The sequence below is a fragment of the Lissotriton vulgaris genome, chromosome 6, assembly GCF_964263255.1.
Source record: "Lissotriton vulgaris chromosome 6, aLisVul1.2, whole genome shotgun sequence".
Lineage (NCBI taxonomy): Eukaryota > Metazoa > Chordata > Amphibia > Caudata > Salamandridae > Lissotriton > Lissotriton vulgaris.
Window position 1 is genome coordinate 1326466246 of NC_141694.1, and position 24110 is coordinate 1326490355.

The window sequence follows — 24110 nt, forward strand, 5'->3', positions numbered from 1 at the left end:
TTTGTGTGTGTGGGGAGGTTGAGTGAGTGTGTATGTGTGTGGGGTTGTGTGTTGGGGTGTGTGGGGGGTTCTGTGTGTGGTTTTGTGTGGGGTGTGTGTGTGTGGGGGGTTGTGTGTGTGGGGCGCTGTGTGTGTGGGTGTGTAGGGTTGTGTGTGAGTGTGGGGTTTTGTGTGTGGGGGGTTGTGTGTGTGGGTGAGTGTGAGGGGTTGTGTGTGGGAGGGTTGTGTGTGGGGGGTTGTGTGTGGGGGGCTTGTGTGTGGGGAGGGGTGTGTGGGGGGTTTGTGTGTTTGGGGGGTTGTGTGTGTGTGGTTGTGTGTGTGTGGGGGGGTTGTGTGTGGGGGGTTGTGTGGGGGGGTTGTGTGTGTGGGGTTGTGTGTGGGGTTGTGTGTCAGGGGGGTTGTGTGGTGTGTGGGGCTGTGTGTGTGGGCGGGTGCGTGTGGTTGTGTGGGTGTGTGTTTGCGTGTGGTGTGTGTGGTTGTGTGTGTGTGGTTGTGTGTGTGTAATTTGTGGGTGTGTGTGTGGGGGGTTGTGTGTGTGGGGGGGTTGTGCATGGGGGGCTGTGTGTGTGGGGTTGTTTGTGTGGTTATGGGGTGGTGTGTGTGTGGGTGTGAGTTTGTGGGTTTGTGTGTGGGAGGGTTGTATGTGTGGGGGGTTGTGTGTGGGGTTGTGTGTATGGAGTTGTGTGTGTGGGGTGGGGTTGTATGTGTGGGGTAGTGTGTGTGGGGTTGTGTGTGTGGTTTGAGTGTGTGGGGGGTTGTGTGTGGGGGGCTTGTGTGTGGGGGGTTTATGTGTGTGTGGGGGGTTGTGTGTGTGTGGGGGGGGTTGTTTGTGTGGGGTTGTGTGGTGTGTGGGGTTGTGTGTGTGGGCGGGTGCGTGTGGTTGTGTGGGTGTGTGTTTGTGTGTGGTGTGTGTGGTTGTGTGTGTGTGGTTGTGTGTGTGGTTTGTGTGTGTGTGTGGGGGGTTGTGTGTGTGGGGTTGTGTGTGTTGGGGGCTGTGTGTGGTTGGTTGTGTGTGGTTGGTTGTGTGTGGTTGTGTGGTTGTGTGTGTGGTTGGGTGTTGGGGGTTGTGTGTGTGGTTGTGTGTGGGGGGTTGTGTATGAGGGGTTTTGTGTGTGGGGGGTTTGTGTGCAGGGGGTTGTGTGTGTGGGGGAGGTTGTGTGTGGGGGTTGTGAGTGGGGGTGGGGGTGGGGGGTTGTGTGTGTGTGGTTGTGTGCTTGCATGTGGTTGTGTGGGGTTATGTTTGTGGTTGTGTGTGGGGGGTTGTGTGTGTGGGGGGGTTGTGTGTGTGGGGTTGTATGTGGGGGGCTGTGTGTGGGGGGTTGTGTGTGTGGGGGTTGTGTGTGGGGTGTTATGTGTGTGGGGTTGTGTGTGTGTGGGGGGGTTGCATGTGTGGGGTTGTGTGTGTGGGGTTGTGTGTGGGGCGTTTGTGTGTGTTTGGGGTTGTGTGTGTGGTTATGGGGTTGTGTGTGTGTGGGTGTGAGTTTCTGGGGTTGTGTGTGTGGGGGTTGTGTGTGTGGGGGGGTTGTGTGTGTGTGTGGTTGTGTGTGGGTTTGTGTGTGTGGGGTTGTGTATGTGGGATTGTGTGTGAGTGTGTGGGGTTGTGTGAGTATGTGGTTTGTGTGTTGGGGTGTGTGTGTGTCTGGGGAAGTTGTGTGTGGGGGGATGTGTGTGTGTGTGGTTGTGTGTGGGGTTGTGAGTGGGGGGTTTTGGGTGTATGGGGGTTGTGTGTGTGGGGTTGTTTGTGTAAATGTGGGGTTGTGTGTGTGGAGGGTTGTGTGTGTACTGGGGTTGTGTGTGTTGGGGGTTGTGTGTGTTTGGTGTTGTGTGTGTGGGGTTGTTTGTGTGTGGGGTTGTGTTTGTTGGTGGATTGTATGTGTGGGGTTGTGTGGGGGGGGTTTAGTGTGTGTGTGGTTTTTGTGTGTGTGGGGTTGTGTGTGGGGGGGGCTTGTGTGTGGGGGGGTTGTTGTGTGTGGGGGTTTGTGTGTGTGGGGGGTTGTGTCTGTGTGGGGGGTTGTGAGTGGGGGGTTGGGTGTGTTGGGTTGTGTGTGTGGGGGGTTTGTGTGTGTTGGGTTGTGTGTGTTGGGTTGTGTGGTGTGTGGGTTTGTGTGTGTGGGGTTGTGTGTGGGGGGTTGTGTGGTTGTGTGTGGTTGTGTGTGGGGTTGTGTGTGTGGTTGTGTGTGGTGGGTTGTGTGTGTGGGGTTGTGTGTGTGGTTGTGTGTGTGGGGTTGTGTGTGTGGGTGTGTGCGGGGGGGGTGTGTGTGGGGTTGTGAGTGTGGGTGGCTTGTGTATGTGTGCAGGTGGTTGTGTGTGGGGTGGTTGTGTGGGGGGTGTTGTGTGTGCGAGTGCATGGGTTTGTGTGTTGGGGTGTGTAGGGGCTGTGTGTGTGGGGGGTAGTGTGTGGTTGTGTGTGTGTGGAGGGTTGTGTGTGTATGGGGGTTGTGTGTGTTTGGGGTTGTGTGTGGGGTGTTTGTGTGTGTAGTGATGTGTGTGGGGGGCTTGTGTGTGGGGGAGGCTGTGTGTGGGGGTTTGTGTGTGGGGGGTTGTGCGTGAGTAAGGGGTTGTGTGTGAGTGGGGGGTTGTGTGTGTTGGCTTGTGTGTGTGTGTGCGGTTGTTTGTGTGTGTGGGGTTGTGTGTGTTGGGTTGTCTGGTGTGTGGGGTTGTGTGTTGGGATTGTGTGTGGGGGCTGTGTGGTTGTGTGTGGTTGTTGTGTGTGTGTGGTTGTGTGTGGGGTTGTGTAGTTGTGTATGTGGTTGTGTGTGGTGAGTTGTGTGTGGGGGGTTGTGTGTGGGGTTGTGTTTGTGTGTGTGTGGGGTGGTTGTGTGTGGGGGGTGTTGTGTGTGAGTGTGTGGGGTTGTGTGGGTTTGTGTGTTGGGGTGTGCGGGGATATGTGTGTGTGGGGGTGTTGTGGTTGTGTGTGTGGTTGTGTGCGTATTAGTGTGTTAGGATGTGTGTGGGTTGTGTATGTGAGTGCGTGGGGTTGTGTGTGGGGTGAGGTGTGTGGGGTTGCGTGTGGGGTTGTGTGTGTGGGGGGGGTTTGGGGGGTTGTGTGTGGGGGGTGTTGTGTGTGTGGGGGGTTGTGTGTGTGTGGTGTTGTGTGTTGGTGGGGTTGTGTGTGGTGGGTTCTTTGTGTGGGGGGTTGTGTGTGTGGGGGGAGGTTATGTTTGTGTGGGTTTGTGTGGGGGGTTGTGTGTGTTTGGGGGGTTGTGGGTGTTTGGGGGGTTGTGTGTGGGGGGTTGTGTGTGTAGCAGGTTGTGTGTGTGTGTGTGTGTGGTGTGTGTGTGTGGGGGGGTATTGTGTGTGTGTGTGTGGGGTTGTGTGGTGTGGGGTTGTGGGTGCGTAGGGTTGTGTGTGTGTCGGCGTGTGTGTGGTTGTGTTTGTGTGTGGTTGTGTTTGTGTGTGGTTGTAGGGTTGTGTAGTTGTATGTTATGTGTTTGTGTCTAGTTGTGTGGGATTATGTGTGTGGTTGTGTGTGTGTGGGGTTGTGTGTGTGGGAGGGTTGTGTGTGTGTGGGGTTGTGTGTGGGGTGGTTGTGTGTGCGTGGGGTGGTTTGGGTGTGTGGGGGTTGTGTGTGTGTGGTTATGGGGTTGTGTGTGGGTGTGCGTTTGTGGGGTTGTGTGTATGGGGGGTTGTGTGTGTGGGGGTGATTGTTTGGGGTTGTATGTGTGTGTGGGGTTGTGTGTGGGGGGGTTGTGTGTGGGGTGTGTGTGTGGGGTGGGGTTGTGTATGGGGTTGTGTGTGTGGGGTGGGGTTGTGTATGGGGTTGTATGTGTGGGGTTTGTGTGTGTGGGGGGGTTGTGTGTGTGTGAGGCTTGTATGTGGGGGGTTGTGTGCGTGGGGGGGTTTGTGTGAGGGGGGTTGTGTGTGTTGGGATGTCGGTGTGGGGGGTTGTGTGTGGGGGGGTTGTGTGTGTGTGGGGTTGTGTGGTGTGTGGGGTTTTGTGTGTGTAGGGTTGTGTGTGTGGGGTTGTGTGTGTGTGTGGGGTTGTGTGATTGTGCGTGTGTGGTTGTGTGTGGTTGCATGGTTGTGTGTGGGATTGTGTGTGTAGGGTTGTGTGTGTGGGGTTGTGTGTGGGGTTGTGTGTGTGGGGTTGTGTGTGTGGGGTTGTGGGTGTAGGGTTGTGTGTGTTGGGTTGTGTGTGGGCGGTTATGTGTGTGGGGGTTGTGTGTGTGTGGGGTTGTGTATGTGTGGTTGTGTGTGTGGGGTTGTATTTGTGGTTGTGTGGTTGTGTGTGGGGTTGTGTGGGTGGGGTTGTGTGTGGGGTTGTGTGGGTGGGGTTGTGTGGATGGGGTTGTGTGTGGGGTTGTGTGTGTTGGGTTGTGTGTGTGGGGGTTGTGTGTGGGGGGGTTGTGTGTGGGGTTGTGTGTGTGTGGGGTTGTGTGTGGGGTTGTTTGCGTGAGTGTGTGGGGTTGTTAGTATGTGAAGTTGTGTGTGTGGGGTGGTGTATGTGTGTGGGGTGTGTGTATGTGTGGTTGTGTATGTGAGTGTGTGGGGTTGTGTGTGTGGGGGGTTGTGTGTGTGGGGTTGTTTGTGGGGGGTTGTGTGTGTGGGGGTTGTGTGTGGGAGGGTTGTGTGTGGGGGGGTTGTGTGTGTGGAGGGTGTTGTGTATGGGGGTTGTGCGTGTGTGGGGTTGTGTGTGTTGGGGGGTTGTGTGTGTGGGGTTGTGGGTGAGTGTGTGGGGGGGTTGTGTGTGGGGGTTGTGTAAGAGGGGGATTTTGTGAGGGGGTTGTGTGTGTGGGGTTGTGTGTGTTGTGTGAGAGGGGGGTTGTGTGTTAGGGGGTTGTGTGTGGGGGGGATTGTATGTGGGGGTTGTGTGTGGGGGGTTGTGTTTGTGGGGTTGTATGTGTGTGGGGTTGTGTGTATGGGGGTGTTTGTGTGGGGTTGTGGGTGTGGGGGGTTGTGTGTATGGGGTAACAGAATGGGATGGGAGGTGAGGCTGTGAATGGGATGGAAGGGATGAGAGAGTGACAGAAGGGGAGAGAATTAAAGAGGTAAAGAAGAAAGTAATGGAAATAAAGTGGGATGGGAGGGGAACTAGGAGGGAGAGGGGGTAGTGGGAGAGTGGGGTTAAGGGAAAGAAGGGATGGGTTAGAGAAGGGTGGGGGAAGGGAATGGAAATGAAAGGAAAGAAAAAAGGAGGGGAAGAAGGCGGAGAAGAAAAAGGAGGAGAAAGGCAGGGAAAGGAAGGGAGAAGGGAGCGGAGGGCAAATGAGAGAGAGGGAGGTGAGGGGAAGGGTAGGGTATGGAAGAAGAGATGGGTGAGGGGAAAGGGGAGAGAATGGTGAAGAGGAAGGGTGGTGAAGGAAGGAAGAATAAGGAAGAAAGGATGGGTAAGTGGAAGGGGAGCAGAAAATGAGCAGAGGCGATGGGAACAGATTGGAAGGTAAAGAGGATATGAATGGGAGGGAATGGAGGGGAAGAGAAGGGAAGGGGTGGAGATGGAAAAGGAGATAGAGTGCAGGATGGGACCGGAATGGATTGAATGGGAAGGGTAGGAGAGTGACAGAAGGGGAGAGGATTAAAGAGTGATGGAGAAAAGAGAACTTAAAAGAAAAAATGAGGAGAAGGGGATATGAGAGGAGAGATAGGAATGTAAGGTAGAGAGGGAAAAACGGGAAAGAGAAAGGAAAAGGGGAGGGAAGTTTCAAGCCAGTATCAAGTCAGTATCAAGTCAGTATCAAGTCAGTATCAAGCCAGTATCAAGTCAGTATCAAGTCAGTATCAAGCCAGTATCAAGTCAGTTTAAAGTTTGGGTTCAGTTCAGTTTCAAGTTCGTTTTCATTTGGTTTCTATACTCACCTCGTCCCTTTCACCCAGCCCCGCCCAGTTCTTTTGGAGCCTGTGAGGCCCCGGCCCCCTCGGCCTCTCGGGGGGGGGGGGGGGGGGGGCTCGGCTCCGGCCGCCAGCTGTGGTCCGCTCCGTCCGGTGCTCATGAGTGCAATGCCGCGGCTGCCTGGTTACCAGCCTTGTATACCACGGACACGTCACAATAGAGACCTTCAACCTGTCATCATGCATCACCGGTTTATGGGCGATGACAAGTGCTGCATGCGGTGTAAGAGGTGGGGCAGCCGTGACACGGCTTTAATTCAATTACCTTTTTTTAAAAAAAACTATTTAATCACGAAATTATCCAGCGATGAGCCTGAAAGACGATCTACTCCTGCCCGACCTTCTCCCCCTTCAGTGGCCTCTCCTTGTCTCTGCTGCGGCTGAGGCCTCCCCTCTGCACTTAGCCTCGACCTTGTGTCATCACAGTGGAGGGCCTGGCACGTCACAGGTGTTCCATCCTCAGGATTCCCGTGATGGTGCTGGCCTGGACCTCGTGACATCACAGGGGAGGGCCTGGCACGTCACAGCTGTTCCATTCACAGGATTCCCCTGCTGGTGCTGGCCTGGACCTCGTGACATCACAGGGGAGGGCCTGGCACGTCATAGTTGTTCCATTCACAGGATTCCCCTTCTGGTGCTAGCCTGGACCTCGTGACATCACAGAGGACGGCCTGGCACGTCACAGGTGTTCCATTCACAGGATTCCCCTGCTGGTGCTAGGCTGGACCTCGTGACATCACAGAGGAGGGCCTGTCACGTCACAAGTGTTCCACCCACAGGATACTGCTGCTGGTGCTAGGCTGGACCTCGTGACATCACAGAGGAGGGCCTGTCACGTCACAGCTGTTCCATTCACATGATTCCCCTACTGGCGCTAGCCTGGACCTCGTGACATCACAGAGGAGGGCCTGGCACGTCACAGGTGTTCCATCCACAGGACTCTGCTATTGGGAAGGCGCAGACATTTTATATAAATGTATAATGTGGAGTTTTCGTATTCTTAGTTTAAAATAAATATTTTCGACATTAGGCGCATTGTCCTGCACCAGGTGCGCAATGAAAGGTTGGGCTGATAGCCCCCCACCCCCTCCCTCCCACCCTCCCTCAGTTGGCGTGGGCTGGACTCTCCATGCGGAGGCTGCAGGCCTGAAGGCCTCTCTCACCGGAAGTGTCCGCTCTCTCCTCCAGACAGTAGTGCAGGTTTCCACAGCAATGAGGCGAGGTCTAAGTGACGGTCGCAAGACGTGAACTGTAATGGAGGGGCCTCGTAAGGAGCTGAGCCACTCTAGGGAGATCAGAAGGGAAAGACTGAAACCAGGGGATGACAGAGAAAAGGGGAGTCTGATGAAGGGAGAACTCAATGGAGAGGCTGGGGAGCGAGAGGAAGGGAGACCTCGGGGAGAGTCGAGGGATGGGTAAAGGTTGGGGAGTGAGATGAAGGGAGACCTCGGGGAGACTCAAATGGTGGGTAGAGGCTGGGGAGTCCGATGAAGGGAGACCTCAGGGAGAGTCAAGGGGTGGGTATGAAGGGAGACCTTGTGGAGAGTCAAGGGGTGGGTAGAGGCTGGGGAGTCCGATGAAGGGAGAACTCAATGGAGAGGCTGGGGAGCGAGAGGAAGGGAAACCTCGGGGAGAGTCGAGGGATGGGTAAAGGTTGGGGAGTGAGATGAAGGGAGACCTCGGGGAGAGTCAAGGGATGGGTAGAGGCTGGGGAGTGAGATGAAGGGAGACCTCGGAGAGAGTCAAGGGGTGGGTTGAGGCTGCGGAGTCCGATGAAGGGAGAACTCGGGGAGAGTCAAGGGGTGGGTAGAGGCTGGGGAGTCCGATGAAGGGAGACATCGGGGAGAGTCAAGGGGTGGGTAGAGGCTGGGGAGTCCGATGAAGGGAGACATCGGGGAGAGTCAAGGGGTGGGTATGAAGGGAGACCTTGTGGAGAGTCAAGGGGTGGGTAGAGGCTGGGGAGTCCGATGAAGGGAGACCTCAGGGAGAGTCAAGGGGTGGATATGAAGGGAGACCTTGTGGAGAGTCAAGGGGTGGGTAGAGGCTGGGGAGTCCGATGAAGGGAGAACTCAAAGGAGAGGCTGGGGAGTGAGATGAAGGGAGACCTCGGGGAGACTCAATGGGTGGGTAGAGGCTGGGGAGTCCGATGAAGAGAAACCTCAGGGAGAGTCAAGGGGTGGGTATGAAGGGAGACCTTGTGGAGAGTCAAGGGGTGGGTAGAGGCTGGGGAGTCCGATGAAGGGAGACCTCGGGGAGAGTCAAGGGGTGGGTAGAGGCTGGGGAGTCCGATGAAGGGAGACCTCAGGGAGAGTCAAGGGGTGGGTAGAGGCTGGGGAGTGAGATGAAGGGAGACCTCAGGGAGAGTCAAGGGGTGGGTAGAGGCTGGGAGTGAGATGAAGGGAGACCTCAGGGAGAGTCAAGGGGTGGATAGAGGCTGGGGAGTCCGATGAAGGGAGACCTCTGGGAGAGTCAAGGGGTGGGTAGAGGCGGGGGAGTCCGATGAAGGGAGACCTCAGAGGAGAGTCAAGGGGTGGGTAGAGGCTGGGGAGTCCGATGAAGGGAGACCTCAGGGAGAGTGAAGGGGTGGGTAGAGGCTGGGGAGTCCGATGAAGGGAGACCTCAGGGAGAGTCAAGGGTGGGTAGAGGCTGGGGAGTCCGATGAAGGGAGAACTCAATGGAGAGGCTGGGGAGTCCGATGAAGGGAGACCTCGGGGAGAGTCAAATGGTGGGTAGAGGCTGGGGAGTCCGATGAAGGGAGACCTCAGGGAGAGTGAAGGGGTGGGTATGAAGGAAGACCTTGTGGAGAGTCAAGGGGTGGGTAGAGGCTGGGGAGTCCGATGAAGGGAGACCTCGGGGAGAGTCAAGGGGTGGGTAGAGGCTGAGGAGTCCGATGAAGGGAGACCTCAGGGAGAGTCAAGGGGTGGGTAGAGGCTGGGGAGTGAGATGAAGGGAGACCTCAGGGAGAGTCAAGGGGTGGGTAGAGGCTGGGGAGTGAGATGAAGGGAGACCTCAGGGAGAGTCAAGGGGTGGGTAGAGGCTGGGGAGTCCGATGAAGGGAGACCTCTGGGAGAGTCAAGGGGTGGGTAGAGGCTGGGGAGTCCGATGAAGGGAGACCTCAGAGGAGAGTCAAGGAGTGGGTAGAGGCTGGGGAGTCCGATGAAGGGAGACCTCAGGGAGAGTCAAGGGGTGGGTATGAAGGGAGACCTTGTGGAGAGTCAAGGGGTGGGTAGAGGCTGGGGAGTCCGATGAAGGGAGACCTCGGGGAGAGTCAAGGGGTGGGTAGAGGCTGGGGAGTCCGATGAAGGGAGACCTCGGGGAGAGTCAAGGGGTGGGCAGAGGCTGGGGAGTCTGATGAAGGGAGACCTCGGGGAGAGTCGAGGGATGGGTAAAGGCTGGGGAGTGAGGTGAAGGGAGACCTCGGGGAGAGTCAAGGGGTGGGCAGAGGCTAGGGAGTCTGATGAAGGGAGTCCTCAGGGAGAGTCAAGGGGTGGGTGAAGGCTGGGGAGTGAGAGGAAGGGAGACCTCGGGGAGAGTCAAGGGGTGGGTAGAGGCTGGGGAGTCCGATGAAGGGAGACCTCGGGGAGAGTCAAGGGGTGGGTAGAGGTTGGGGAGTCCGATGAAGGGAGACCTCGGGGAGAGTCAAGGGGTGGGCAGAGGCTGGGGAGTCTGATGACGGGAGACCTCGGGGAGAGTCAAGGGGTGGGTAGAGGCTGGGGAGTCCGATGAAGGGAGACCTCAGGGAGAGTCAAGGGGTGGGTATGAAGGGAGACCTTGTGGAGAGTCAAGGGGTGGGTAGAGGCTGGGGAGTCTGATGAAAGGAGACCTCGGGGAGAGTCGAGGGATGGGTAAGGGCTGGGGAGTGAGGTGAAGGGAGTCCTCAGGTAGAGTCAAGGGGTGGGTGAAGGCTGGGGAGTGAGAGGAAGGGAGACCTTGGGGAGAGTCAAGGGGTGGGTAGAGGCTGGGGAGTCCGATGAAGGGAGACCTCAGGGAGAGTCAAGGGGTGGGCAGAGGCTGGGGAGTGAGATGAAGGGAGACCTCGTGGAGAGTCAAGGGGTGGGTAGAGGCTGGGGAGTCTGATGAAGAGAGACCTCGGGGAGAGTCAAGGGGTGGGTAAAGGCTGGGGAGTCTGATGAAGGAAGACCTCGGGGAGAGTCAAGGGGTGGGTAGAGGCTGGGGAGTCCGATGAAGGGAGACCTCAGGGAGAGTCAAGGGGTGGGTAGAGGCTGGGGAGTCCGATGAAGGGAGACCTCTTGTGAAAGTTAAGGGGTGGGTAGAGCTTGGGGAGTCAGAGGTAGGAGTTGTTGGTTTAGGGAGAGAGAGTTGTAGCATGTTTGGATTCATGGGACTACGAGAGGCTGTAGTGTCAAGCAAAGGATGAACTGCTACGATGACAAGGTGGTCATGGGGGTGACTGGGGTTGAGGATTTGGTTAGGGGGAGAGGAGAGAGGTAGTGAAGTCAGAAGATGTCATCAGTTTGAGGAGTGGGAAAATAAATAGAGGCTGTGGTGCAGGGGGAGAATAATTGGAGGCTGGAGTAGAGGGCCAGTGGATTGGAGACCGGCAGGATGAAGGTGAAGCACAGGCTGGCTGTCCCTCAGTGCTAGACTGACAGCCAGCGTGGGACAGTTCTAACTGGCTGTATTGTCTACTGTTGGTTATCGTCGTTGGGTCTGGTGGTACATAAATGAGGAGCACGGGGAGGAACTGGGATCAAGCCCCCCACATACAAGTACCAGCACATAGAGTGGGCCGGGCTCACTTATGCATGCCCATTCCCATTGTGTGTTGCATAGCAGAAGGCTGATTTTCTCAACCCTTTACCTGCCAATATCTGCCTGTCCACCACATCTATCTACCCTTCTGCTGATGCCCCAGCATCTCTATATGTGATGCCTTCCTCCGCCTGCACAGCCCCGGTCAGGTCTGAGTGTCGGGCAGTAAACTGGCAAGGTAGGTGGCTTGGCAGAGACTACGCTTTTCTACTGTTTGCCAGTTTATGTGCACAGCCGGTGTGTTACTGTGAACATTTCTACCTCTGAGTGCATTTCTGTTACACACACACTTCACCAGTGTGTCAATGAATTGTGCTACATTGTGGTAAATTTGTGCATTGTTGTGACATTGTGGAAATGGGGCAAGTGAGTACATTTCTGTTGGGTTGTGGAAAATGGGCGAATATGTGCAATGCTGAGTTAGTAGTGTATGTCAAGGGGCATTAGACTGGGCAGTGAAGGGTTAATGTGTGTACTGTGTGGGTATCTGGTTTTCTAAAGTAATGTTATGTTGTCATGTTATCTGTACTGTTAGGCTTGTACCATTAGTATGGTATTGCAATAGCGGTTAGTGTTGACCAAAAATGGCGGGGCGTGGAGACGGAAAAAAAACGTACCTTCGACCGGCCGCTTCACGCTCTTTTGCTCCTCTCCTCTCTTCCAATCACAGGCTCCCAGACTCCACTGCAGCCAATCCTGACGCTGCTCTCATGCGGCTGGTGGCAGTATGAAAGAAGTGTCGGGATTGGCCTGAGTGCTGTGAATTTACGCTCCCAGTCAGACTGGGAGCCTGTGCCTGCTTTCTCCAACCTGGCAATGCAGCTCGGGTTAGAGACAGCTTCAGTGCGCATGACGGTTTGGCTGGCCAAACCATTTTGTTAACTGAAGGCAGGGCCCACCACTCCCCCTCTGTGCCTGTATTCCCCCCTGGCCCGCCCCCAAAGACGCGTCAGGAAAGGTAAAATAAAACAACATTAACAAGTGTTTATTATCTTTTTACAATTCCTTTCCTGCCATTTTGAGGCAGCTGGCGAGGGTGGGGGGTGACGTTCCTACGCCATAGCAAAGGAGCCGCCGCTGTGGTATTGTGGTGCTTTCATATGTGTGTCCTTTCGTACATTGGGAGATTTCCACCAATCAATTGTTAATTGTTTGGTTGTGCTTTGTAGTGATTTCTTAAAGGTTTTGTATAGTCAAGTTTATTGTTACTTAATGTGAAACTAACATGAGCTGATTCTAGTAAAGCCCTTCCTAGTGGTCAGTGTCTGTGGTGTGCTGAAGCACTTTGGTGTTTCTCATTGAGCTGGGTGCTCAGTTGTCCATTGGCCTCCCAGCTAGGGAGATGGTTTTCTGGCAGCATCACTAGTCTGGTAAAAGTTATTGAAGCAATGTGTGCAGTACATTTACGTAAGATTATCTGAATGCCTCCAAGGCGTTTGTTGATGTGTTGCTTGGGTAGAGCTGTGGAGCTGGCAGCACTCTGCCAACTATATACAGCGCCTGGATACCCCCTAGGGTGATACGCAGCGCTATACAAATACCGTCTGATTGATTGATGGATATGACTTCAGTGTTCTGGTGTGCAGTCAGTGAAGCTATCTGTTGTGTTTGAGAAAAGAAGATAATTAATCTAGTTGGCAAGGTGTTGTGTAAGTGGGTATTGTTGCAAAAAATAAAGTTCTTGTGTGATGGGAGTTAGGATCAGAGAAGCAAAGCAGGAGAGAGGGAGTGACCAACATGAATTCAGTGTGTGTGTGTCTGTATGAGGCGTGTCTGCAGTGTTATAGATGTAATTTGCTGTTGAGTGGCAATTTTTAGGGGGGGGGGGGTGTTAATGCACCATATGCAGAGATTATATGTAATTTATTTGTCCCAGGTTCTGATCCTCCTCCTTTATGGAAGTGGGTAAACTCAGATTCTGCACAGATCTGTGTTACCTTTGTATCAAAAATTCCAATTCTAAAAACGTAGCTCCATTCCAGCAGTTTACTGCCAGTAGGAGCTTTGTGTAGGAGAGTAGGGTCTGCTTCCTATGGTCACCCCCACTTTTTGCTCTAATATACTGGTTTCTCGACTTTAGTGTGGCTGTGGGCCTGCTAATCAGACCCACAGCCCAGCTGTTCTCTCTCTAAATTCATACCATGTACTTTAGGTACATACCTAATTGGGCATTGGGTCACCTTTGTGAGCCCCTGTATAGTGTACCATAGGTACCCAGGGCATAGGTGCATCCAAGGCCTACCAGGGGCTGCAGCATGTATTATGCCACCCCTGGCTGGCCATCCAATTTGACACAACTGGATGATCACTCAGCTGGGGCAAGGTCGTGTAATTACCCCTTGCTTAGGTATAGTATCCCTATACCTACCATTACATATAGACACATATATACCTATAAGTCACTCCTATGGCAGGCCTTGACAACCCTGAAGGCAGAGTGCTTGGTTTTATGTGAGATGGTGCTCTAGCATGAGCTGAGCCTGTCTGCAGCTTTCGGTACCATGTCCTTATAGCTGTTCTATGATATAGCCATACCATAAACTCTTAAGTGCATTCTAATCCTTGAGGTTAATGCTAACTTTGGTTTGGCTTTATCAAAACATGTCGTGTAAGGTGTCATACTCTTTGGAATACTACCCCCCCCCCCCCAGTTCTGGCGGCGGGGGTAGCATTCCACCCTTCTAGAGGGAGAAGACATGTGGTTGTAGCTTTACCCGGTTAAAGTTAAACAGAGCCCCAGCATCACAAAATGGATGCTGCTGCCACAGACACAGTCTGACCTCGAGCAGCTGAGAGCCCTTCCAGCGAGGGAGGAATGGACAATAGGTTTCCTGCCTTGGGAGGTGCTAGCACCTCCCCAGACAGGCTATAGTGTATTGGGGCAGGGTGGGTTGAATGAAATGAGGCACTCCCTGGGGCACACAAGGTGCTCCATGCATAGCCCGGTTCAAACCAGTTGCTGGGGCACTCCAGCCCCAGCTCTGGCCCCGTTCCCATTGAAAGTCTATGAGAACCTGATTGTGTGTTTAGACACTACACACGCATCCTGTGAGACTCCTACTTCCTAACATGTGGTTGTTCAGTGTAGTCCCGGCATTTCCCTAGGCCCTAGGCCTATTCACTTTTCCTGAAGTGGTCCTTATACCACTTATTTAGTATATGGTTCGTGAGGCCCCAAGGGCAGAATTGTATTTGTGCAACTTATAGTATGCTTATTGAGTAACTTGTGCTGTATCTCGAACTCTGACCTCATAAAGAGGGCAGAGGCGTTGTGTTAGTAATAAATACATATATATTTGATATATACCTTGTGTGGTGTCCTTTCCTTTGGTATTCAAGGGGTTATTATTGGTAAAACAATTGGCTTCACATGCTCTCTGAAGTATTAACCTAAGACTGCTTTGTCCATGCTACCACTAGGATAGCTGGTCTATAAGGTTGACTTTACAACCATCACCATAAGGGTTGTTTGGACTGATACAGGGTGCCCACTAGAATAGTGGACATCACATATCAGGCCAACTTCTCACACTTTGTATCAGGGTATAGGGGTTAAAATGAGCAAACTTGAAAAATATATTAAAACATACTAAATTGCACCATTTCACGCCCAAGATCACCTCAATCTGTCCGAACTGGCATCTTTTTGCTACTATAAAAAGCTTTGAGCTTGTCTGTTGTGATTCATGTAAGATTTAGTTATTAAGTAGGACAAGTGGATTTCTCTAAAGGGCAAGCAGATTTCTGAATAATTTTGCCTTTAGGGAAGCAGATTTTTACGAGACTTCCACACCCCTGAAACTGCCTCATCTTTTTTTCCTATACATTCCAAAAAGAGTAATTAAGTAGATTTCCCATTGAAACACAGTACAAACACAAAGTGTGGTCTAAACAATATTTCTGCCTTTTTATTTTTCAAGGGGTTAGATTATCCAATAATACAGTGTGTCATCATTCACATGTACCGTGGTATACCACGAAGGTACCACAGTATACCGCGGCCCAATATATCACTAAGTTATTGTGCCTTATTACTGAAAAACAAGTGAAGAAATTTAGATCACAAAACAAAAAAGACCCTTTCCACCCCATCACCAGGTCTTCAGACGGTTGGTGAAGACCTGGCTTTTCTATCAACTTTAATTCCTCACCTATCCCCCACTCTGTCTGGCTTTAGCTCTGGGTCGCCTCAGCCATTCACTCTACAAGTATTTTAATCTAATCTAATCTAATCTAATCATAATCTATATTAATGCCAGATTTCATGTACATGTGCTTAGTCATTTTGTCGCTACCTCTGTCTAAAAAGTCTAAAGGAAATACATAGGCGGATAAACCTGTTTTGGGACCCCTCGTCTTTTCTTTGCAACATCTTAACTAATCATCAAAAAACTTTGTGTCCGCTGCCAATGTAGAAAAAAGAATAGGTCTGCTAAATTTCGTGGAGATTCATTAAACGGTGACAGTTATTATCAAGCAAAAATCTGACAAATTACTACCTCTGGGAATCCTAACTATAACTGCAGAGTGGCTACAGTCACTGTGTGAAGGCAAAGGGATTCACTAGAAACCCAAGATGGGAATACTGAACAATATTACACATAACCCGATATGTATTTTATATGTTAATTTTCAGATAAGTTCCTTTAAAATGCTGTATTCCTCAAAGAGCAGCTAACAGTGAGCATTGACTGGAATTAGTAAACAAATTTATAAACAAATAAGAGGATGCGCAATGGGATTCTCGTTTTCCCCAAATTACGCAAATCTAACAATGGGGCGCAACATCTAGCATGGAACACCGAAAATTATCGGTGGAGGGAAAAAATCGTACTGTGGCTCAGGTTCATAGATGATCTGTTGATCATCTGGAATGGAACCACAGAAGATTTTGAATTGTACTTTGACAAACTGAACAATAGTCCAACCAACTTAAAGGTCACATTTGAAATAAGTTCAGAAAGAGTAGTGTTCCTGGACACTGAAATCTATATTGTCAATGACTCCCTACAGACAACGTTACACAGGAAAAAAAACTGCTACGAATGCAACTCTACATGGTGAAAGTTTTCACAATAAAAATCTAAAATGGAGCATCCCGTACGGGGAGTTTTTGAGATTAAAAAGGAACTTCTCAAATGAAAGCGAATTTCAAAGACACAGTAAAAAAGCCATGACCAGATTCTTCGCAAGAAAATATCCAAAGAAATTTTTGGACAAATGCTTCAATAAGGTTATGAAACAAGATCGAAAAGAAATCTTACATCAAAACAAAGAAGATCAAACAAACAACATTGAGATCAGACTAATTACAACATACAGTGCAGAAAACCAAAAGCTGATCAAAATTATCCACAAACATTGGGAAATCCTGAAATCGGATCAAACATTGGCAAAACTAATCGGTGACCACCCTAACATAACATACAGAAGAGCCAGAAACATAGGCGATCAAATCGTTCATAGTCACTTCAGAGATGTACCAAATACTACCTGGTTACAGAGGGAAGGATTTTGGCCATGCAGACAGTGCAAAGTTTGCAAAATTGCCACCCCCACCAAAGAAATTGAGATCAAGAAGGGTACTAAATGGAGAATTCACCAGCACTTGACATGCAAGAGCACACATGTAATCTACATGGTAGAGTGCCCATGTCGTAAAAGATACATTGGAAGTACCATCTTTTAGGTGAAAAAAGAATATTGGAACACACAAGAGCGACAACCCACAAAGATCGAACAAACCCCATTGCGAAACACATGGAAAAATACCATGACAGCAACTGGTAAACCTTACGCTATTGTGCCATTGAACAAGTACCAGCATCGAAGAGAGGAGGAAATCGTATGAAGACCTTAAGACAGAAAGAATCCAAACACATAATAACTTTCAGGACTCTAGACCCCAGAGGACTGAATCAAAATGAAGAATTACATGTCCATCTGTGATAAAACATCATTCTGACTGGAAACAAGAACTGCACCATAAGAACAGTAAAATAGGAAGGACCCGGGAAACGGCCACTACAACGAGGCCGTTTCAACGAAAACCTTAACCACGCATGTATTACAACGCAGGCGTGGTTACAACGACAGCCTTTACCATGCATACGTTTACTACGAGGTACGTAGTAAAGGCATGTGTGGTAAAGGGTACAAATAAAAAAAGGGGGATTGGGGGGGCTTCCCCCCCAAATAAAACACTAACCTTTAGACGAGATGTGCAGGCAATCTGCGTTGCAGAGGAAGGAAACAGCCGTTTCTTTTTTCCTACGTATGACGTCACCACGAAGAAAAACGTGAAGAAGGATAAGCGTAAAAATAGCATTCCGTAGTAACGCATGCGTGGTAAAGGCATGCGTTACAACGGAGTTCGTTGTAAGAACATACAACCGGAAGGACCCACCTGAGGGCAAAAATTGCACCGACAAATGGAGCACTAAAGCACTTAACAAATGCTGGGATTCAATTGGCAGGGATTTTGAATAAAATGAAAACAGAAACCGGAAATCACTCACTAGAGAGACACTACTGCGACAAAAAACCAAATCTCTCACTAGAGAGAATAATGAATGACATTCCGTTTTTCTTCGTTACAAGAAAGTGCACTTTTTAATTTCATGTTTGTTAGCACTAAAACTGAGCACAATTTATTGCTATAATTATTGTTAAACATCACTTTAGTCACTAAAACCACATATACCAAAATGCACTAGTTTTAAAACACATGAAGAAACTGTGTATATGTAAAATAAAAGAAGGTCTCACACCAGGGCTCAACATCCTGTGATCAAGCCTTTTGTAAAGGTGAAACGCGTTGGGTTTTGGCCAAAATAAAGCTGCTGTAATTACTGAAAAAAGAAACACGAGCTAGAGCGTTTTTATTTTCCTTGTTGGATCTTGAAGCAAAATATATATGTTGAAGTTATGCCTGGAGCAGAACTTTTCATATTCAACAACCAGGTATACCAACAGATGAGAGGTGCGGCCATGGGGGCCTGTTTTTCCCCCAGCTTCGCGTGTCTACACATGGGGCTGTGGGAGGAGCGGGTCCTCATGGACCGACACAAGAACATCATGACTAACAACGTGATGTTATACTTAAGGTATATAGATGACCTATTCATGGTTTGGAGGGGGTCCAAGGAGGAGGCCTCTAATTTCATAGAAGAATTGAATGTTAATGCTTTCAACTTACAATTTACATCAGAGATCCATAGAGAAAGAGTAAGCTTTTTGGATGTTGAAGTATACATTAAAGATAACAAGATGGAAACCAAGCTGCACAGGAAGGCAACCGCGGGGAATACGTTGCTTCACGCAACTAGCCAGCATCTGCGGCATCTCATCTGCAGCATCCCCTACGGGGAGATGCTAAGGCTGAGACACATTTGCAGCACGGATATTGATTGTGAGAGAGCCCAGAGAGATAGTAAGATACGCTTCCTGGAGAGAGGGTACAGCGAGAGTGTAATAAATAAAGCAATTGAGCGCACTCAAACGATCTCAAGAGAACAAGCTTTAATACCCAAAATAAAAACGACACAAACAAACTCCGAGATGATACAATCAAGGGCCATTTTAACTTATAGCACGCAACATGCAGAGATCAGAAAAATCTTTAGTAGGAACTGGAATCTAGTGAGGGGGGATCCGGTAATAGGAGGATTGGTGGCAAACAAACCAGACCTCACATTCCGCAGATCACCAACTATGGCTAATGCTTTAGTAAGCAACAGCTTGGATATGACAATCTCAGAACCTGGACGGCTCTGAGTAAGGGATTTAAAAAGTGTCTATCCTGTAAAGCTTGCCGCCATGGAATAAATAAAACCCACTATTCCAGTCCTTTTTGCAATAAACCAATTCCAATCGGCAAAAGACTCACATGCAAAACCGAATATGTGGTCAACGTGCTGCAGTGCCCCTGTGGGCTGCGCTATGTGGGCAGCACACGCTTGCCCGCCCACAAGCGGGTACTGCAGCACCTAAGAGCCATATCGGGGAGGGACCATACATATCCCGTAGCACGGCACTTTGAATCAATTCACAATAGTGACCCCACGTGTCTCCAATATTACCTTGTTGACACGATCTTACCCCTTAAGAGGGGGGGGAAATAGGGATGCCAAGCTACGCTTGCTTGAAACGAGGTATATTCTGGAACTCAATAGCACCCGGGGGGCCTCAATGCCAGTGAGGACATGTATACCTGCCTGTAATAGATTAAGATCATAATTTGCTTCTTTTAGAAGTCAGTATATGGACTAACTTGTCTAGGTGCAATAAAGGAGTCTGGGATCAGGCCCTTTAGAAGCCAATGTATTTGAGGATTTTGATTCATGCTAGGAACAGGTTCGCCAGCTTCCAGAAACAGATAATGTTTTTAATATAGCACTTGCACTTTAGTTTAACACATATATTTATCTCAGCACCCTAAGGAGGGCATTTTAGAAAGTTAATACAGTAGACTGTTCGCATTATTTTATTACCTACATGGGTTATATGAACAGAACAGTGGAGATTTGCACTTTATCGAATGCGACAGGCAGCTGGGGTATGAAGAGTGCAATATAGGATGATGTAATATCAAATCACCTATTTACATAATACTCCAATTCAAAATAATTAAAAAAACAATGTAAATATATGGATTTAGTAAATATATGGATTTATCCCTGTATATGAACTTGTATAGTTGGTTTTACATTGTAGATATGTTTTTATCATTGTATATATATATATTTTTTTTCTTAAACATTTGGGGGAGATATGTTTACATTGCTTTCCTGACGTGGCTGAGCTTCGGACTCTCACCTGAGGACGCCGCTTTTTCTTGCTGTGGGCTTGTGGACTTGGGGCATTGCTGCCGCCCCCAATCCTCGCCTCGCGCATCGCGCAGCTGGTGGTGATGCTGTGAGGCTGTTGGGCGGCTCAATAGAGGTGGAGCATCGCGCTGCAGGGACTCACTCTCCCAGGAGTCCCTGCACGGCCCTTGACACCTGGCCTGTGCACCCTGTGAGCCCCGCCCCCGGACCGCCATAATCTCTATTTGTTTGGAGTAGTTCCTCGCTTCGCGGGATGCCTGGGCGAAGCCCGGGCAAATGGCGGGCCGTCCGGGACCGTTCGTGGCTGGGCTGGGCCACCCCTCTGAAATCTGTCTTTTGGCTGCAAAGGATCCCTGAACTCCTGTTATTCCCCAACTGTTCCAGGATTAAGAGTCTCACTGAAGGTACTGTGTCCATACCCTGCCATCCCTGCCATGTCAATGGCAACTCGATTGGGCAAAAACTTGAGAAGGGGGGTATGGGTGAAGAGGGGGGTCTGGTTGGCACCATGGATAAGTTTATCACCCGTGTGGCCACTGTCATAGAAAAGGAGATCGCTATGACAGAGCGGCGCATTTCTCGAGGACCCCTTCTTGATAAACGGTCATCGCTGGGCCCGTTAGCTCTGGTGCCATCGCCAGCGTGTCCTCTCGACCCATTAATCCCTGCATCTCCTCCCCTGGACCACCCCGGGTGTCCGCTCTAAGAGCAAGTATAGATAGGTTAGAGAGTCTGATGGCTGAAGCTTATCTAGCTGAAAGCAATGTTGCCCCAGACCCCCCGGATAGTGAGTCAACTGCCCCTACACCGTCCTTGGTTATAACTCCTACCCATGTGGACACACCCCTTCAACCTGCACTCGTAGTACAGGCACAAATACATCCTGTTCCAATTAAACGAAAAAGAATGGCTAGCCCTCGGAAAGGTAGATTGATTAAACCATACAAGAGATCCCGGGGGTTAGGCATTAGGCCAGGTGGTGCCCAAAAGGTAGTGGGACAGGATACCAACACTTTGACGGGAGCAAAGGGGGAGACCGTGCCCAATGTTTGTACAAACCAGATTAGTGATCTTGCAGGGACCTCACCCCCACCCTCACCCCAGACCCTGTTTCCATCGCAAATATAGAAAAAATTATGAAAGTATTACTTCTCCCTGTATTAGAGAGAATCCAAGGGCTGTCAGAGCAGATGGATAAATTAGAGCAGACAACCTTAGACAACTTCTTCTCCCTAAAATCTTGTATCAAGTTGCAGTTAAGAATTAGGGAGGAGGGGTCTGGGGAGGACCGGACAGCAGGGAGACTCCGATCGCCCCACAAGGTCCTACTCCTATACCCAATATTATAGCCGGTCCCGCACCTGTGCCGGCAGTGATTGTTCCTGCTCCCAACTCCGCGGCTCGTCCAGGGGTAGCCAAGAAGCCCGGGCCGTTGGAACCTAATGCCGCAGTCAATTGGAAGCCTTCCAAGGCTAATACTATTCCAGCTAAAAAGACGACATGCCCCAGGGCTAATGGCACTCCTGGACGAGCAAGCATTAACACTCCAGCCTCCAGTAATGCCCCTGAGAGTACCACCCCTAAAATAGATAAACCAGTACCAGCCCATTCCTTGCAGTCAGGCAGGGGCCTTAAGGGGGGGGATAGTTCCAAATGCCAATCTACCTCCCGACTGCCAGCCTTTTGTGGCAGTACTGACTGGGGTGCCCGAAATTAGTCCAGGCAAACAAGAGTCTTATGTGGAATTGCTGAATAAAACCTTATTCTGGCTTAAAGAAAATAGACCCTTGCCTGATACCTGGGATGGGCGGGTAATTTATGTAAGGAGAGTTGGATGGATCGGCACTAGACCAAAAATCACAAGCAGGATTGTATCAAGTAAATTTTGAGGACCCAAGGGTTGCCAGTTATGTTTGATCTTTTCCCATCAGGGAGCATAGCTCAACAGGTAGCGGTGGAGTAATAAGTACACACACATGACCTCAGCTTCTTTAATCCCCCAAATCTATCAGCGAGGCCAGTCGGAACACCTTTGTGGGAGGAACGGGGTGGCAGGCAGGCCCGTGGTAATTTCTCCCAATTCAGTCTATTTTGCAACAGCCCGTTCCAGCCGCAGGGTCGGTTGTGGCATAACTATTGACGTGCTAGCTGCCCCTTACGGGAGAAGCATGCAGAGGCATTTGGTGAGAAATCAAGCGACAGTCCAACCTCTAGTGGGGATCTGGTGAGGCCTCCTACTTGCACCCCTTTTGCTCCCGCTATGTCGGTGGATCATCTGTCTGTGGATGGTGCTGTAGACCTTGAGCTTGCACGCCCTCCCTTAGAGGTGCCTGGGGGAGTAGCTTTATTCTTGGTCCCGGAGGAGGCCCCTAGCATTGTGCCTGACCCCCTTGTGAGCGAATTAGCGATGGGGCGGGGAGGAGCTGGCGACGTAGCCCTAAAGGTGGTTAGCTGGAATATAGCGGGTCTTGCAAGGAATACAGGCATACCTGAATGGAATTCATTTGTTGAATCTTTCGGGATTTGCTTGTTCCAGGAAACTTGGTGCCTGGAACCAGGTCACAAGGTGGGTTATACTACCTACTTTGTTTCCGCAATACAATCGCCTGGTGGGAAGGGCCGCCCCTCTGGCGGTCTACTAATTTGGCCAAGAATTTCCCTGGGATTCTCTATCAGATGCATAGCCACTAAGTCCCCAGATTTGCAGAGAATAACAGTGAGAGGGCCGCGTGGGGGGAGGGTGCTCAAAGCATTTAATATCTATGTCAGAGGCTCAAGGGGTGGTACATCCACACTGTCCCTTACCGGCATTGATGAGGAACTTAGATCTAGAGGTGCTGACTCCCTTGTTATACTGACTGGGGATTTCAATTGTACATTTGAACCCCTTGCTATGGAGGATATATTGGGTACCCGGGAGGACGATGCAAGGAGAGGTATTCCCCCCCTCACATTACCCCCAATTAGAAGCTGGACCCAAAGTGCCATTCATCTCAATGCCCTTTGTCTGGAACATGGTCTTAGGGCAACCAACGGCAGATCAAACTCAGATCCTAACGGGGCTCATACGTTTAACAGAGTAGGTCATTCCTCACGAAGTGATTTTATTCTCTTGAACTATAGACTTTGGGCCCACCTGTTAGATATGGTGGTCTTGCCGTCTACTGACAGCGACCACAATCCTTTATCTCTGTCCCTGTCCCCTCTGTGGGCGGGGGTGACCACAGCTCCACTCCCACATGTTTGGAGAACAACACACGAAGTATGCCCCTCCAACTGTGGCAGGCGCCTGAAATGGAACACCATTGCTGCCAATGAGGGGAAGATCCTGGAAATAAAATCCATAATGTCTAACATCTTGCCCCGTTTAGACTCCCCCGCTCTCAGTGTGCACGAGGTTCCCGCTTTGTTTGCCCAAACCACCAACGCCTTAAGCGAACTATTCTTAGCTCGTCCTGTAGGCACAAGAGGCGGACCCAAGGGTATTGCGGGCTGGTTCTCCCCTGCCTGTCGCGCTGCCAAAAGTGATCTAATTAAAGCGGTGAAAGCCAAGGATGTCGGTCTGATTAGTATTACAAGGAGTAATTACAGAATGGCAATATCAAAGGCCAAGGCTGAGCACGAGAATCAGTTTTGGTATGACCTTAAGGTGGCAAGCTCAAAGTAGGACTCGAAGGGATTCTGGGACTTAATAAGAGCTAGGGACAAACTTGTGTACTCGCTTATAACATGCAATATAACGGAAGGCGCATGGTTCGATCACTTCTCCCAGCTCTACACTATGGCTTTGGGTACTGAGGTAACCCCCACTGAACAGTCCTCCATAGATTGCATTGAGCTTAATGAGGAACTCCTGTTTACATCTAAGGAAGTGGTGGAGGCGATTAAACTTCTTGTCCCCAACAAGGCAGCAGGCCCTGACGGTCTACCGGGGGACTTGCTCCGCATCAATTCAGATGAGTGGGGGAGACTTATTGCTTCCTTACTGAATGCTGGCTTGGCTGGTGCAGCTCTCCCGGATTCATGGAAGGGCGCAGTGGTCGTCCCAATTTTCAAGAAAGGGAGCCGGGAGGAGCCAGCTAACTATCGTCCTATAAGCCTCCTGGACTCCACACAGAAGGTAGCAGGTAAAGTGGTTTTAGGAAGGGTCTTGCAGTGGGTAGAGGAGAAGCATATCCTTTCTGACTACCAGGCTGGCTTCAGATCAGGTATGGGGACAATAGAGCAATCATTCCGGCTTATGATGCTTTATTGGAAAGTGGTTCTACTGGGCAAAGGCAGTCTGTACCTAGCATTTATAGATCTACGGACTGCCTTTGACCTGGTCCCACGTAGCCAACTTTGGAGTGTGCTTGACGCACTGGGAATTCCCCCATACTTATTAAGCATGCTGATAAAGCTGCATGCTGACAACTTTGCACAGATCAGGTGGGGTAACCAGGGACAAAAAACATCACGTATTCCTGTAAATAGAGGGGTCCACCAGGGATGTGTGCTAGCCCCCACTCTGTTTTCCTTGTATGTCAACGGAGTGGTGGAGCACCTGCTACAACATCCTGCAGACGCACCCTCCCTGGCTGGCAGGAGAATACCTACCCTCTTATTTGCAGATGATACCCTCCTGATCTCCAAAACCCCAGCAGGCCTGCAGAATCTTCTAACTAGCTTTAAGTCCTTCTG